General features: G+C 39.2%; 1 pseudogene; it reads right to left on the bottom strand.

Moving 5' to 3' along the window:
- Positions 1-7,242: 7,242 nt before the first annotated feature.
- Positions 7,243-8,868, bottom strand: LOC123480226 (small ribosomal subunit protein uS7-like; annotated as a pseudogene).
- Positions 8,869-17,809: the final 8,941 nt, after the last annotated feature.

Genomic DNA, 17,809 nt, shown 5'->3' with positions numbered 1-17,809 from the left:
TTCTTCCTCTCTCTTTTTTTTTCTTCATTCCTTCTTCCTCCCATCCTTTACCATTTTTATGTCTTCTTCCTGCCTTCTTTTATCTATTTCTATGTTTTAATTTTTGTTAAAATTCCTTCTTATCTTGCCTCCGATCTTTCTTTATTCCTTCTTCCCTCCTTCCTTCCTTTCCTCCTTTTCTATTCCCTTTTTCCCTCCTTCCCATCTTTGCTGTTGTTGTTGTTGTTGTTTTTTCTTTCTTTCTTCCCCCCTTTCTCTTTTTCCCACAGGTGAGATAACAAAACCTGGAGTGCTGAAAAGACTACACTTAGACCGTGTTAAACCCATAAACGTCAGCTCAAGACCAGTGAGCACAGGAGATTAAGGAGACAGCACCACCGAATCCCATTGGCATTCCACCATAGAAGTTCATATCATAAACCCAGGGAGTCAGAATAGAGCAATTTAAGAAGCAGAGGCCAACAAGAAGAGCCTCACAAACAATGGGAAGACAAAGAAACAATTCCCAAATGAAAGGAAAGGAGGAAGTCTCAGAAAGAATGCTAACTGAAAAAGAGGCAAGTCAACTATCAGATACTGAGTTCACAGCAATGGTCATCAGGAAGCTCACTGAGCTCTCTGAGCTCAAAGAGAACTACCAGAAACTACAAGGAAACTACAATGAACTCACTGGAAACTATATCAACATGAAAAAGGAAATAGAAAGTATCAGTAAGAGCCAAGAGGAAATGAAGAATACAATTTCTGAATTGAAGAACACAGTAGAAGGAATAAAAAGCAAACTTGATGAAGGAGAGGATCGGATCAGCGAGCTGGAGGACAAAGTAGAAAAAAACACCCAGAAAGAGCAAGAAAAGGAAAAGAGGCTCAGAAAGAATGAAGAGGCAATAAGGGAAATGCAGGACAACATGAAACATAACAATATCCGTATAATAGGAATACCAGAAGGAGAAGAAGAAGAGCAAGGGATAGAAAACCTGTTTAAAAAAGTAATGATGGAAAATTTCCCTAATCTGATGAGAGAAAAAGTCACCCAAATCCAGGAATCACAGAGAGTCCCAAGCAAGAGGAACCCAAAGAGACCCACTGCAAGACACATCATAATTAAAATGGCAAAATTCCAAGACAAAGAGAGGATCTTAAAGGCAGCAAGGGAGAAAAAGGAAGTAACATACAAGGGAGCCCCAATAAGGTTAGCAACTGACTTCTCAATGGAAACGCTCTAAGCCAGAAGAGAATGGCAAAAAATATTCCAAGTAATGAGAACCAGAGGCCTGCAACCAAGACTACTTCACCCAGCAAGGCTCTCAATCAAGATAGAAGGCCAAATAAAGAGTTTCCCAGACAAAAGAAGTCTAAAAGAATGCAGCTCCACCAAACCAGCTCTGCAAGAGATGCTAAAGGGACTGCTTTAAGGAAAGGAAGGAAAAGAGAAAGACAGAGGAACCCACATAGGAAAAAATGGCAATGAATAACTACCTATCGATAATAACCTTAAACATAAATGGATTAAATGCTCCAATCAAAAGACATAGAATAGCTGAATGGATAAGAAAACATGACCCACACATATGCTGCCTACAAGAGACCCATCTCAGGACAAAAGACTTACACAGACTGAAAGTGAAGGGCTGGAAACAAATTTTCCAAGCAAACGGACAGGAAAAAAAAAGCATGGGTAGCAATACTCATATCAGACAAAATAGACTTCCAAAGAAGGGCCATAAAGAGAGACCCAGAAGGTCACTTCATAATACTCAAAGGAAGAATCCACCAAGAAGACATAAACATTGTAAATATATATGCACCCAACATAGGGGCACCCAAATACATAAAGAAAATCTTGGAGGATTTCAAGAAAGATATTGACAGCAACACAATTATAGTAGGGGACTTTAACACCCCACTATCAAAAATGGACAGCTCTTCCAAACAAAATATCAACAAAGATACTGTGTCACTTAACAATATCCTAAAGGAAATTGACTTAACTGATATATACAGAGCTTTTCATCCCAAAGAAGCAAAATACACATTCTTTTCAAGTGTCCATGGAACATTTTCAAAGATAGACCACATGATAGGACACAAAGCAACCCTCAACAAATTCAAGAAAATTGAAATCATATCAAGCATTTTCTCTGACCACAAGGGTCTGAAACTGGAAACCAACCCCAAGAGAAAAAACCCAAAACACTCAAAATCATGGAGACTGAATAGCATGCAATTAAACAATGAATGGGTCAAGAACGAGATTAGGGAAGAAATCAAAAACTTCCTGGAAACAAATGAAAACGAACTCACAACAACCCAACACCTATGGGACACAGCAAAGGCAGTCCTGAGAGGGAAGTTCATAGCAATACAGGCCGACCTTAAGAAGTTAGAAACAGTTCAAACAAACAACCTAACCCTATGCCTACAAGAACTGGAGGAACAACAACAAAGACAGCCCAGAGCAAGCAGAAGGAAGGAAATAACCAAGATCAGAGCAGAACTAAATGACATAGAGACTAAAAGCACAATTGTAAGGATCAATGAATCCAGGAGCTGGTTCTTTGAAAAGATAAACAAAATCGACAAGCCTTTAAGTAGGCTCATCAAGAAGAAAAGAGAGAGGATCCAAATAAACAGAATTAGAAATGAAAGTGGAGAGATTACAACTGATACCACAGAAATACAAAGGATTGTAAGAAATTACTATGAAGAACTGTATGCTAAGAAATTTGAAAACCTAGATGAAATGGACACATTTCTAGAAAAATATAATCTTCCAAAACTGAATGAAGAAGAAGCAGAAAACCTGAACAGACCAATATCAGCAAAGGAAATTGAAGCAGTCATCAAGAAACTCCCATCACACAAAAGCCCTGGACCAGATGGTTTCACAGGAGATTTCTACAAAGCATTTAAGGAAGAACTAACCCCTATCCTTCACAGACTATTCGAAAAAATCCAAACGGATGGAAGACTCCCAAACTCTTTTTATGAAGCCAACATCATCCTAATCCCAAAACCAGATAAAGACACAACGAAGAGAGAAAACTTCAGGCCAATATCGCTGATGAACATAGACGCTAAAATTCTCAACAAAATATTAGCAAACCACATCCAGCAATATATTAAAAAGATCATCCACCATGACCAAGTGGGATTCATCCCAGGGATGCAAGGATGGTACAATATTCGCAAATCAATAAACATAATACATCACATCAACAACAGCAAAGACAAAAATCACATGGTCATATCAATAGATGCGGAAAAAGCGTTCGATAAGATACAGCACCCATTTCTGATAAAAACACTCAGCAAAGTGGGAATAAAGGGAGCATTCCTCAACATAATAAAGGCCATATATGAGAGACCTACAGCCAACATCACACTCAATGGACAAAAACTTAGAGCTTTCCCACTAAGATCAGGAACAAGACAAGGATGCCCTCTCTCACCACTCCTATTCAACATAGTATTGGAAGTCCTAGCCACAGCAATCAGACAAGAAAAAGCAATAAAAGGCATCCAAATTGGAAAGGAGGAAATGAAACTGTCACTGTTTGCAGATGACATGATAGTGTACATGGAAAACCCTATAGACTCCACCAAAAAACTACTCGACCTAATAAATGAATTTGGCAAAACAGCTGGATACAGAGTCAATACCCAGAAATCAAAGGCATTCCTGTACACCAGCAACGAAACTGCAGAAACAGAAATCAGGAAAAAAATCCCATTCGATATAGCAACAAGAAAAATAAAGTACCTAGGAATAAACCTAACCAAGGAGGTAAAAGACCTGTACTCAGAAAACTACACAACACTGAAGAAAGAAATTAAGGAAGATACAAACAAATGGAAGCATGTACCATGTTCATGGATTGGAAGAATTAACATCATCAAAATGGCCATACTACCCAAAGCAATTTATAGATTCAATGCAATCCCTATTAGAGTACCCATGATATATTTCACAGATATAGAACAAACATTTCAAAAATTCATATGCAACCATAAACAACCCCGAATAGCTGCAGCAATTTTGAGAAAGAAGAACAAAGCAGGAGGGATCACAATACCTGATATCAAACTGTATTACAAGGCCACTGTAATCAAAACAGCCTGGTACTGGCATAAAAACAGGCACATAGACCAATGGAACAGAACAGAGAGCCCAGAAATAAACTCAAGTCTCTACAATCAACAAATATTTGACAAAGGAGGCAGGAGCATAAAATGGAGCAAAAACAGCCTCTTCAACAGATGGTGTTGGGAGATCTGGACAGCTACGTGCAAAAGAATGAAACTCGATCACCAACTTACGCCATACACGAAAATAAACTCAAGATGGATAAAAGACTTAAATATAAGCCGTAACACCATAAAAGTCCTTGAGGAAAACATTGGCAGGAAAATCTCAGACATTCCACGCAGCAACATCCTCACAGACACATCCCCTAAAGCAAGGAACATAAAGGAAAGAATAAACAAATGGGACCTCATCAAAATAAAAAGCTTCTGCATGGCTAAAGAAAATAGCATTAAAATGAAAAGAGAACCAACAGTATGGGAAAACATATTTGCCAATGATACCTCAGACAAGGGCCTGATCTCCAAAATATATAAAGAATTCACGCGACTCCACTCCAGGAAGACAAACAACCCAATTAAAAAATGGGCAAAGGACTTAAACAGACACTTCTCCAAGGAAGACATACAGAGGGCCCGGAGACATATGAAAAGATGCTCAGCATCACTAGCCATCAGAGAGATGCAAATCAAAACCACAATGAGGTATCATCTCACACCAGTCAGAATGGCCAACATAAACAAATCAACAAACAAATGTTGGAGAGGATGTGGAGAAAAGGGAACCCTAGTGCACTGTTGGTGGGAATGCAGACTGGTGAGGCCACTGTGGAGAACAATATGGAATTTCCTCAGAAAACTAAAAATGGAACTGCCCTTTGACCCAGTAATTCCGCTGCTGGGATTATACCCTAAGAACCTTGAAACACCAATCCAAAAGAATCTGTGCACCCTAATGTTCATAGCAGCACAATTTACAATAGCCAAGTACTGGAAGCAACCGAAGTGCCCATCAGCAAACGAGTGGATCCAAAAACTATGGTATATTTACAGAATGGAATTCTACGCAGCAGAGAGAAAGAAGGAGCTTATACCCTTTGCAACAGCATGGATGAAACTGGAGAGCATTATGCTAAGTGAAATAAGCCAGGAGGTGAGGGACAAATACCATATGATCTCACCTTTAACTGGAACATAATAAATAGAAGAAAAAAGCAAACAAAATATAACCAGAGACATTGAAGTTAAGAACAATCTAACAATAGCCAGGGTGGGGGTGGGGGGTGGGGGCGGGGACAGTGGGTAGAGGGGATTACAGGAAGTACTATAAAGGACACATGGACAAAACCAAGGGGGAGGGTGGAGGTGGGGGAGGGAGGTGGGTTCACCTGGGGTGGGGTGGAGGGATGGGGAGAAAAGGCATACAACTGTAATTGAATAACAATAAAAAAAAATAAAAATAAAAAAATAAAACAATATGCAGTTAGCACAAGACTATATGACCAGATAAGGGAACAATACGTAGCCAGAAAAATTGACCTCATTGATAGGTGACATTAGAACTGCTGAAAACCTCTCAAGATGGAATACAAGAGGTCACCACAAAAGTAGTACTCAGACGAGAGGTTTATTAAGAAGCTTGTGCATGCCAGGGAGTTAGCCCCCAGGGAAGGGAATAATGGGCTGCTCCCCAAACAAAGGCTGTGGATAGTTTTGGAGAAGTTGAGGCAGGAAAAATGATGTCTAAATATGTAGAGGTTGGGACTCTTTGGCACTTGGACAGTGGAACTACATGTGTTTTCATGAGTCACATGTCTCATTAGAATGTTAAATTTCCACCCTGGCTGGTGTGGCTCAGTGGATTGAGCACCAGCCTGCAAACCAAAAGGTCGCTAGTTAGATTCCCAGTCAGGGCACATGCCTGGGTTGTAGGCCCGGTCCCCAGTAGAGAGTGTGTGAAAGGCAACCACACATTGAGGTTTCTCTCCCTCTCTTTTTCCCTCCCTTCCCCTCTCTTTCTCCCTCCCTTCCCATCTGTCTAAAAATAAATCAATAAAATCTTTTTTTTAAAAAAGAGAATGTTAAATTTCTACACATGGGTGTGTTTTTCACTATTATAATGAAGGCTCAGCCTGTGTCATAAGTAGTTGAAAAACCTGCTTGACCTGGAAATGTTAGGATTTTGATTGCCATTACATTTATGACAGATTTATTCAGAAAGAAAGTACCTAATTAAAATACTGAATTTCTAGTTTAATCATACCCCTAATTCAATCAATTTCTGGGATTCCTCTAAATGCATACAGTCATGCTGCTGCTTAGGGGTGGGGATTTCTGTGAATTGCCTCCCTGGGTCATTTCCATGCTGAGTGAACATCACGGAGTGCACTGTGCAAACCTAGGTGACAGTGTGGTCCAAAGCACACCTCGGCTGCACAGTATAGCCTATTGCTCAGTAGGGGAGGAAAAATCATTTCCCTCTACCCTTCCTGGTGCTCAGCTGAGCCATCCCGGTAATAAAAGACAGCTTAATAGGAGAAAAACAAAGTAATTCATTGAAATGGCTGAAGCCATTACCTTAAATACCATGTTCAGCTGAAGACAAAAGAAGGCATTGGGAGTTGAGGGAGTCAGGCATGGGAGAGCACCAGAAAAAGCACACTCAACAAGAGTAAGGTTGGAATGCAGGTTGAAGTTCTGGTCTGCAGTGATAAGAGTTCAGTAACAAAAACTAAAAGGGCTTTTCAAAGCTAGAGACAACAAGCAGTTGTTGAGATCCAGAAGAATAGCTGCTTGGGAAGCACTGATTCAGGCAGAAGTCCAAATAGTGTTCTGATTAGGAGACAAAGGCGAGAGGGATTTATGAGAAATGGAGGGGGAGCAATTACATCAATATGGACAGAAGGCATTTCCATTGGTTCAGATAACATAACGTAGTGATGCTATTCTAAAAAAAAAGTTTGTTTTTTCAGTCCGGTAGTCGTAACGACTTCCTTGTAATCTGCTACAAACAAGTTTTGGTAGGTACAGTGTTACTTTAGGCCCCTCAAATATTATTTTGTCCTGTTTTAACATATCAAAGATTGGGGTAAAAGCCATGCAAGTCTGCCATGGCAGGTCTGATCGATTTAATTTAGATGTTTATTTTATTTTATTTTACATGCTGCACCAAGGGGCCAACAGATTTTGGGGGGCCACAGCGAGGTGATCAACAGTGGCACTTGGCCACAGGCTCCGACTGTCTTTCTTCTTGGTAACATAGGGGTTGAAGGAGCCCGTGGTCCCATTGATGAGTTCATCTGCCAGGCATTCGGCAGTGGTCTTGATGCTCTGGAAGGCAGCCTCATGGGCACCTGCGCACAACAAGCAGCCAGTCTGATTCACCCAGCACAGCCTGTTGCCTCACTGTTACAGCTTGTCCAGCCAGGTCAAGTCCTCCTGGGGACCATTGATGATGGCATTCACCAGGACCTGCAGGGGATTCTTGCTGGTGAGCAGATGGATGATCTCAAAGGCACACTTGATGCGCATGGCCATGAGCTTTTTGTAGGTGTTTCCCTGAGTATCATCGTTAAGTTGGTGAGGTGTCCACAACAGGGCACCACTCCTTGCAGAAGCGCTTGGTTGCAGAGTGTCCTGCACTTGGCATCCTTCTTCTTCACCACAGTGTAACCCTGCAGGGAAATGTCATTGATCTGCACATCAGCGGTGCCTCACTCCTCCAAGTTTGGTGTTGGGGACCTCTGCTCTGCAGGGGCAGCAGTCTTCACTGGCCATCCTGACAGTGCAGGTGGGGCATCTCTGCTACTAGGCGTGGACCACTCCACACCATGGCACAGACAGGGAGAGCTCACTGGCACCATTTTAAAGTGGCTCCATTTAGCATATATTTTTTGACAGTTTCTAGAAATAAAGTCATCCCCCTCTTCCTGGTACATCCAAAGAGACACCCTCTACAAGAGGAGATTTCCTTTACAAACGCAAATGTCTTTTACAAAGGGTTCCAGCTACTTGGCTTTCAGAACTTCTCCCATGTCTGCTGTTTCTTAAAATTGACCAGCCTAAAATAATCCTTAAGTCAAAGGGACATATTTTGGGGTGACAAATTCTGGACCCTACACACCCTAGGCTACAAAGCTATACAGCATGCTACTGTACTAAATATACAGTGTGCTCCTGTGCTGCCGTAGGCAACCGTAGCACAATGGCAAGTATTTGTGTGATGCATTATGACTTTATGATGCATAGAATGTCACTAAGTGATAGGAATTCTGCAGCTCCATTACAGTCTTAGGGACCACTGTTGTACATGTGGTCCATCTTTGTCCAAAATGTCATGATGTGGTGCAGTTGTGTGGTTTTAACTTCGCTGATGATGTTTGATAAATAGTCATTATTATGTTCATTTGTGATTCCTACTAAAAGGCTTATAAAAATCATGCATCTGAATTTACTCAGTATTAATTGAAATAATCCTTTTTCTTTTCTTTTAGGATGCTAATTTAAACTCATCATAGATTTCCCAATATTTTTATTTTATTTTATTTTAAATTTTTTAAATTACAATTGACATACAATATTATACTAGTTTCAGGTGTACAACCCAGTGATTGCACATTTATATAACTTACAAAGTTATCACCCTGATAAGTCTAGTATCCATCTGATACCATCTATAGTTTTTTAATATTATTGACTATGTTCCCTATGCTGTATTTTACGTCCCTATGTCTCTATAACTGGCAGTTTGTACTTCCTAATTTCTTCACCTTTTACACCCATACCCCAATCCCTCTATCTGGCAATCATTAATGTTTTCTCAGTATCTATGAGTTTATTTCTGTTTTGTTTGTTCATTTTGTTGTTTAGATTCCACATGTAAGTGAAATATGGTGTTTGTCTTCCTCTGACTTATTTAACTTAGCACAATACCCTCTAAGTTCATCCATGTTGTTGCAAATGGCAAAATATCATATTTTATGGCTGAGTAATATTCCATTTGTCAACACAGGAAACGTTCAAGACTATAAGAATGCTTATGAGTTTATTTGAGCCAAACTGATGACAACTGCTAGGAAGCAAAATCTCAATGGATTGAGAAAATGCTCCAGACAATAGCAGTTCTGCGCCTTATTTTACACATTGCAATCAAAAGAGAAGATGTAACTGAGTTACATGAAATCCATTGGTGATAGATTAGGGAGGCAGGAGAAAGCAAAGCGAGGAAACCTCTGGGATTGGCTAAAAAGTAAAATGATAGACACACACTTCTTTTACATAGGTGGGTACAGGGTAGTTAACAGTCAACCACATGATAACAATAGCGATGAGGGGATTTGTGGTCTTTGCTCAGGTGTGGTATGTTGTCATAGATGCAAAAGGACAACAGACAGGCTCAGTTAAGGTGAAGATTGACCTCCTTCAGGGCAGATTTTAGCTCAGGACAAACTGCCCACTGAGACTCACTTTTAGTTGGGAAGTTTTCACTTCAGACCATCCTGTGTGGTTACTTTAGGTCTCTGAGTTTTTAAGGCCACCACACAGACCTCCCCTGAGATTGTCAGGAATAGTATATGGCCCCTTTTCATCCACACATTGTACCACATCTTCTTTATCTATTTGTCCAATGATGGACTCTTAGGTTGCTTTCATATGTTGGCTATTGTAAATAATGCTGTATTGAACATAGTGTTTTTCAAATTAGTGTTTTGGATAAAGTGGAATTGCTGCACCATATGGTAGTTACATTTTTAATTTTTTGAGTCAACTCCATACTGTTTCCATCGTGGATGTACCAATCTGCAATCCCAGCAACAATGCATGTGGCTTCCCTTTCCTCCACATCCTCACCAACACTTGTTTGTTAATTCACTGATGACAGCCATTCTGACAGGTGTGAGGTGATACCTCATTGTGGCTCTAACTTACATTTCCCTGATGACCCATGATCTTGAGCATCTTTCCGTGTCTATTGGCCATCAGTATGTCTTCTTTGGAGAAATGTCCCTTAAGGTCCTCTGACCATTTCTTTAAGAGGATTTTTCTATGTTAAATTGTATGAGTTCCCTATATATTTTGGATGTTAATCTCTTATCAGATGTACCATTGACAAATATCTTCTTTCATTCAGTAGATTGTCTTTCCTTTTTTTTTTTTTTAATAAGAAGAAAAGACTGTGATTTCTTTTTCAAATTTTTGGGAATAGCCTTCAGAAAAAACTAAAATGACAAGAACACATACAAAAACTGAAATCTATTATTGAATGATGAACTCTTAGCAGAGAAAGACTTTTGAAGTACTTGAGTCCTTCTGCTACTGGAATCACTTCTAAAATGTCCCTCACTTATGTAACCAGCCTCCTCAAATCTCTTCCAAGTTTGAGGTACTTCATCTCATAAAAGTAACAAATAACTTGTAATCATTTACAACAAAATAAAGAATAAAATAGGGAAAGCAAGCCTCTTATGTTATATGTTTTTAAAGAAAGGTCACAACCTTGAAGCAGCTTTGCAATATGCAGAGCAGAGTACTGCCTTCAAGAAAATTTTTGTGCACGTTCATTATTTAAATGTGACCAGCTGCTACAATATTCCTTTATAAAAAGTAGCAAGCTATATTCATTCAAGTAAATTAATTTAATGGTAGTTCATGTAGTTTTGCACTTAGGATGAGGCTGAAGGAAAAACAAAGCAAGACAACCACCTAACAAAGAGCTGTTAATTTTTTTAAAGTTTAAATTATTAATTATTGTGAGATGCCAGCAAATGAAAAATCAATCCTAGATAACAAATTTCCAATTACATAAATTCTATTTACTGAAAATTTCCACTATCAGAAGATCCTAATTACAATAATGAAATACATAAAATGAGAACAGTTTAAGTAAATGGGATTATTTGGTTCATTTCAGATCTTACTGGTCCAGCTGCTAGACTTTTCATTTTTTGATGGTTCTTCTGCTGTGCAAAAATGTTTTAGTTTGGTGTAGTGCCATCTGTTTATTTTTGTTTGTTTGCTTGTTTCAATTGATCAAGGACATATCCAAAAAAACATCACCAAGAGCAATGCCAAAGGCTTTACTGCCTATGCTTTCTTCTAGGAATTTTATGGCTTTATGCCTTACATGTAGGTCTTTAACCCTTTTAAGTTCATTTTTGTATAAGAAAGTATACATTTGTATAAGACAGTATGGGAACCACCCTGCCTGGTTTCAGAAGCTGTAACTCCCCATGGCTAAGGCTGAGTAAAGGACCTTGGGACCATAAGCCACTAAGGAGACAAAGCTTATCTCTCTGGCAGGGACTCTGCCTCTGCCCCCTTTACTTCACCCTGCTTGGCCTCAGGTAGATGACTGGTTAGCCAATGACGGGTAAGATTCCTCAAGGGAGGGATGACCTAAGACAGGCATGGTCATGAAGGGGCCCTCAGGAAGTACTTGGGGGGCTATAGAAAAAAGGGGTGATGGACCCTTGCCCCTCAGCTTTGTCATAGCCTGAGTCCTCATTCTGTCCAGTAAGAAGTCTCCTAATCTCTTGGCTGCCTTACTTCCTCCACCCGACTTAAGCCTGAAACAATGACAGAGGGCAGTGTAGCCCTGGGCAGGAACAGGTGGTTCCCTAGGGTGATCAGGCCTAAGAAAGAATGCATAAAATCCTGTGAAACCTGCTTTGCTAAGAATGCCCTCAATTTTCTGACAGGGGTCCAAGCATGAAATGAGTTTGTTTCCCAAAGTTTTATGGCCCTTTAGCTATCTGACCCTGACTCAGAATAAGCCCTCATAGCTCTTTGAATGTTATCTATTGTTTGATCCTTACTGCTTGACAATGATTGATGAGCTTTACCTGAATTCCTGTGCAAATTGAGTCCAATAAAAGTCCATTGAGGAACAGGCTCAAGGCCCTTCTTCTTTGAGAGACTCGCTTTTCCTCCCCAAGCAGATCATGTCTTGGTAGATTTATTCTCATCTGAGATGCTCAGGGTGGGGGGGTCTGCAGGATAAAGCTCTCACACACAGAAGAACTCACTTGACCAGTTAAAAGTCACCAGGAGGCTTTTTTTTTTCTTTTTTCCCCCAAGTGACACAATAAGACCTGGAGTCGTAAAAGGACCAGAGTCAGACCCAAAGAGGGACTGCAACACTAATCCCAACAACTGAGAAACTGAGACAAATTTCATTTTGCTATTCCAGAGAACTTCCATGTTATTGTTTATTTGTATTATTATTTTTCAATATTTTTACTTCTTTTATTTTATTAGTATTTTTTAAATTTCTTTCTGATTAGTTTTCTTTGTTTTCTTTGCTTGTTTAATTGCATTGTTTGACTGGTTTTCCTTGTTCTCTCTTTCATAGTGTATTTTTAATTTTCTTTCTTTCACTTCACTTGTGTTCCAACAGCACACTACTCTAGGTCGTGTACTTCCTATTCTTGTTATTCAAATCACATAGTTCCTGTCCTATTGTTGTTGTTCCAGTATTATTGTAATAATTGTTGTTCCATACAATTGTAAACACTACACAGCATCCCTCCTGTATCTTAACCCATTGCACTGTCTTCCAGAACTTTATTACTATTGTGGCAACTCTATTCTCTCCCACACTATGCCTATTTCCTATCCTTTACTCCCACTATATCTCATAATCTGACCTCCCACAAGAGTTCTGTTTTGTGGATTCAACTTGCAATCCTTCCCCCTCTAACAAGAGTGTTATCTCTTTTCCACCCTTCCTAAAAAGTGGCTAGTTGGGTGAAATATCACAGTTAATAGTATACTTATCCAAGGGATCTCCTAACTCTTCCCTACAGGTTGGTACTTTAAATCCCATAGAATATACTCCGGCTGTCTTAATCCATTTTGCCTTCCCCCTCCAACTGATCACATAAAAGAGGTGGGAGCTGTGAACACCAATATACCTGCTGGAAGAGAGAACCCACCAACAAAGGAACCACCAACAGATAATAAAGGAAGATGCCGGAGAAGTGCCTGAAAACCACACTAAGCTCCACTCAGGACCAATTTGGAATTACAACTAAACAGTGGAGAAATTATTCAGAACAACTGAACAATAGTGAGAGAGAAGCCTCATAACCTCAGACAGACAGAAGAACCAGCTTCAACACAACCTGTCCACACTTACACAACAACATACAAGACATGGTGGGCAGAGTGACCCCCAATTAACCAGCTGGAGGGAAGGACCCACCAAACAAAGACCCAACAACAATGAAAACCCAAAGACATACAGAGAGCCAACATAGATGACAACCCAAGAGCAGCAAGTTCAGGAGATCGAGGTGACTGCACTACTGAGTCTCACAGGTCTCCTACCATAGAAATTCACACCATAAGCCCAGGGAGTCAGAACAGATCAATTTAAGAAGCAGAGGCTAACAAGAAGAGTCTCACAAACAATGGGAAGATAAAAAAACAAACCCCAAACAAAAGGAAAGGAGGAAGCCTCAGAAAGAATGCTAAATGAAATAGAGGCAAGTCAACTATCAAATATTAACTTCAAAGCAATGGTTATAAGGAAGCTCAATGAAATCACAGAGAATTACCAAAAACTACAGGGAAACTATGATGAATTCATTGCAAACCATATCAACATGAAAAAGAAAATAGAAACAATCAACAAGAGCCAGGGGAAAATGAAGAATACAATTCCTGAATTGAAGAACACAGTAGAAGGAATCAAAAGCAGGCTACATGAAGCAAAGGATCAGATCAACGAGCTGGAGGACAAGGTAGAAAAAAACATTCAGAAAGAGCAAGAAAAGGAAATAAGACTCAAAAAGAATGAAGAGGTGTTAAGGAAACTGCAGGACAACGTGAAACATAATAATATCTGTATAATAAGGATACCAGAAGGAGAAGAAGAGCAAAGGATAGAAAACCTGTTTGTAAAAATAATGATGGAAAACTTCCCTAATTTGGTGAGAGAAAAAGTCACAGAAATACAGGAAACACAAAGAGTCCCAATCAAGAGGAACCCAAAGAGGCCCACTGCAAGACATATCGTAATTAAAATGGCAAAATTCCAAGACAAAGAGAGAATCTTAAAGAAAGCAAGGGAAAAACAGGAAGTAACATACAAGGGAGCCCCGATAAGGCTAGCAGCTGACTTCTCAACAGAAACACTACAAACCACAAGGGAATGGCAAGAAATATTCCAAGCAATGAAAAACAAAGGCCTGCTACAGAGACTACTCTACCCAGCAAGGCTCTCAATTAAAATGGAAGGCCAAATAAGGAGCTTCCCAGACAAAAGAAGGCTCAAAGAATACACCTCCTCCAAACCAACTCTGCAAGAGATGCTATAGGGACTGCTTTACGAAAAGGAAAAAAAATAGTGAGAGAGAGAGGAACACAGGTACAAAAAAATGGCAATGAATAGGTACCTATCAATAATAACCTTAAACATAAATGGATTAAATGTTCCAATCAAATGACAGAATAGCTGAATGGATAAGAAATCATGACCCACACATATGCTGCCTACAAGAAACCCATCTCAGGACAAAAGACCTATACAGACTGAAAGTGAAGGGCTGGAAACAAATATTCCAAGCAAATGAACAGGAGAAAAAAACGGGGGTAGCAATACTCACATCAGACAAAGGACTTCAAAAAAAGCGCCATAAAAAGAGATCCAGAAGGTCACTTCTTAATGCTCAAAGGAAGAACCCATGAAGAAGACATAAACATTTTAAATAGATATGCATCCAACATAGGAGCACCCAAATATATAAGGAAAATCTTGGAGGACTTCAAGAAAGATATTGACAGCAACACAATTATAGTAGGGGATTTTAACACCCCATTGTCAAAAATGGATAGATCTTCCAAACAAAATATCAACAAAGATATTGAGGCATTGAACAATGTCCTAGATCAAATGAAATTAACTGATATATAGAGAGCCTTTCATCTCAAAGAAGGAAAATACACATTCTTTTTAAATGCACATGGAACATTTTCGAAGATAGACCACATGATAGGACATAAAACAAGCCTCAACAAATTCAAGAAAATTGAAATCATATCAAGCATTTTCTCTGACCACAAGGGACGGAAACTAGAAATCAACCTCAAGGAAAAAACTCAAAAACACTGAAACTCATGGAGATTGAGTAGCATGCTATTAAACAATGAATGGGTTAAAAATGAGATCAAGGAAGAAATCAAAAAGTTTCTGGAAACAAATGAAAGTGAACTCACAACAATCGAAAACTATGGGACACAGCAATGGCAGTCCTGAGAGGGAAGTTCATAGCGATACCGGCCTACCTAAAAAAGTTAGAAACATTTCAAATAAACAACCTACCCCTACACCTACAAGAACTGGAGTAACAACAACAAAGACAGCCCAGAGCAAGTAGAAGGAAGGAAATAACCAAGATCAGAGCAGAATTGAATGACATAGAGAATAAAAGCACAATTCCAAGGATAAACAAAATCAACAAGCCTTTAAGAAGACTCATCAAGAAAAAAAGAGAGAGGACCCAAATAAACACAATCAGAAATGAAAAAGGAAAGATTACAGCTGATAAGACAGAAATACAAAGGATTGTAAGAAATAACTAAGAAGAACTATATGCCAAGAAATTTGAAAACCTAGGTGAAATGGACAAATTTCTGGAAAAATATAATCTTCCAACTGAATGAAAAAGAAGCACAAAGCCTGAACAAACCAATAACGGCTGACAAAATTGAAGCAGTAATCAAAAACCTCCCAACACACAAAAGCCCTGGACCGGACAGTTTCACAGGAGAGTTCTATAAAGCATTTAAGGAAGAGCTAACCCCTATCCTTCACAGACTATTCCAAAAAATCCAAGAAGAGGGAAGACTCCCAATCTCTTATTATGAAGCCAGCATCATCTCAAACTCAAAACCAGATAGAGACATAACAAAGAAGCAAAACTACAGGCCAATATCACTGATGAACATGGACGCTAAAATCCTCAACAAAATATTGGCAAACCACATCCAGCAGTACATTAAAATGATCACACACCATTATCCAGTGGGATTCATCCTGGGGATGCAAGGATGGTACAATATTTGCAAATCAATAAATGTAATACATCACATAAACAAAAGGAAAGACAAAAATCACACGATCATATCAATAGATACAGAAAAAAGTGTTTGATAAGGTACAGCACCCATTTATGATAAAAACACTAAGCAACATAGAATAGAGGGAGCATTACTCAACATAATAAAGGCCATATATGAGAGACCTACAGCCAACATCATACTCAATAGGCAAAAACTAAATGGTTTCCCATTAAAATCAGGAGCAAGACAAGGATATCAGCTTTGACTACTCCTATTCAACATGGTATTGGAAGTCCTAGCCACAGTGATCAGACAACAAAACGAAATAAAAGGCATCCAAATTGGAAAGGAAGAAGCAAAACTGTCATAGTTTGCAGATGGCATGATATTGTACATATGAAATCCTATAGACTCCACAAGAAAACTACTTGGCCTAATAAGTGAATTTGGCAAAACAGCAGGATACAAAGTCAATATTCAGAAATTGAAGGCATTTTTGTACACCAACAATGAAATATCAGAAACAGAAATCAGGAAAAAAAATCCCATTTGATATAGCAACAAGAAAAATAAAATACCTAGGAATAAACCTAACCAAGGAAGTAAAAGACCTATACTCAGAAAAGTACAAAACTCTGAAGAAAGAAATTAAGGAAGACACAAACAAATGGAAGCATGTACCATGCTCATGGATTGGAAGAATTAACATCATCAAAATGGCCATACTACCCAAAGCAATTTATAGATTCAATGCAATCTCTATTAAAGTACCAATGACATATTTCATAGATATAGAACAAACATTTCAAAAATTTATATGGAACCATAAACAATCCCAAATAACTGCAGCAATTTTGAGAAAGAAGAACAAAGCAGGAGGGATCACAATACCTGATATCAAACTGTATTACAAGGCCACTGTAATCAAAACAGCCTGGTACTGGCATAAGAACTGACATATAGACCAATGGAACAGAATAGAGAGCCCAAAAATGAACCCAAGTCTCTACAGTAAATTAATATTTGACAAAGGAGGCAGGACCATAAAATGGAGCAAAAATAGCCTCTTCGACTAATGGTGTTGGGACATCTGGACAGCTACATGCAAAAAATGAACTCGATCACCAACTTACCCCATACACAAAAATAAACTCAAGGTGGATAAAAGACTTAAATATAAGTTGTGACACCATAAAAGTCCTAGAGGAAAACATAGGCAGCAAAATCTCAGATATTCCACACAGCAATATTTTCACCGATATGTCCCCTAGAGCAAGGGACATAAAGGAAAGAATAAACAAACGGGATCTCATCAAAATAAAAAGCTTCTGCCTGGCTAAAGAAAACAGCATTAAAATGAAAAGAGAACCAACAGTATGGGAAAACATATTTGCCAATGATACCTCAGACAAGGGTTTGATCTCCAAAATATATAAAGAACTCACATGACTCCGCTACGGGAAGACAAACAACCCAATTACAAAATGGGCCCTGGCTGGTGTGGCTCAGTGAATTGAGTGTCGGGCTGTGAACCAAAGTGTAGCCAATTGGATTCCCCAGTCAGGGCACATGCCTGGGTTGCAGGCCAGGTCAGGTCCCCAGTAGGGGGTGTGAAGGAGGCAACCACACATTGATGTTTCTCTCCCTCTCTTCCTCTCTC

Source organism: Desmodus rotundus, chromosome 9, assembly GCF_022682495.2.
Source record: "Desmodus rotundus isolate HL8 chromosome 9, HLdesRot8A.1, whole genome shotgun sequence".
NCBI classification, from domain to species: Eukaryota; Metazoa; Chordata; class Mammalia; order Chiroptera; family Phyllostomidae; genus Desmodus; species Desmodus rotundus.
This window is presented reverse-complemented; position numbering and strand designations above follow the sequence as displayed.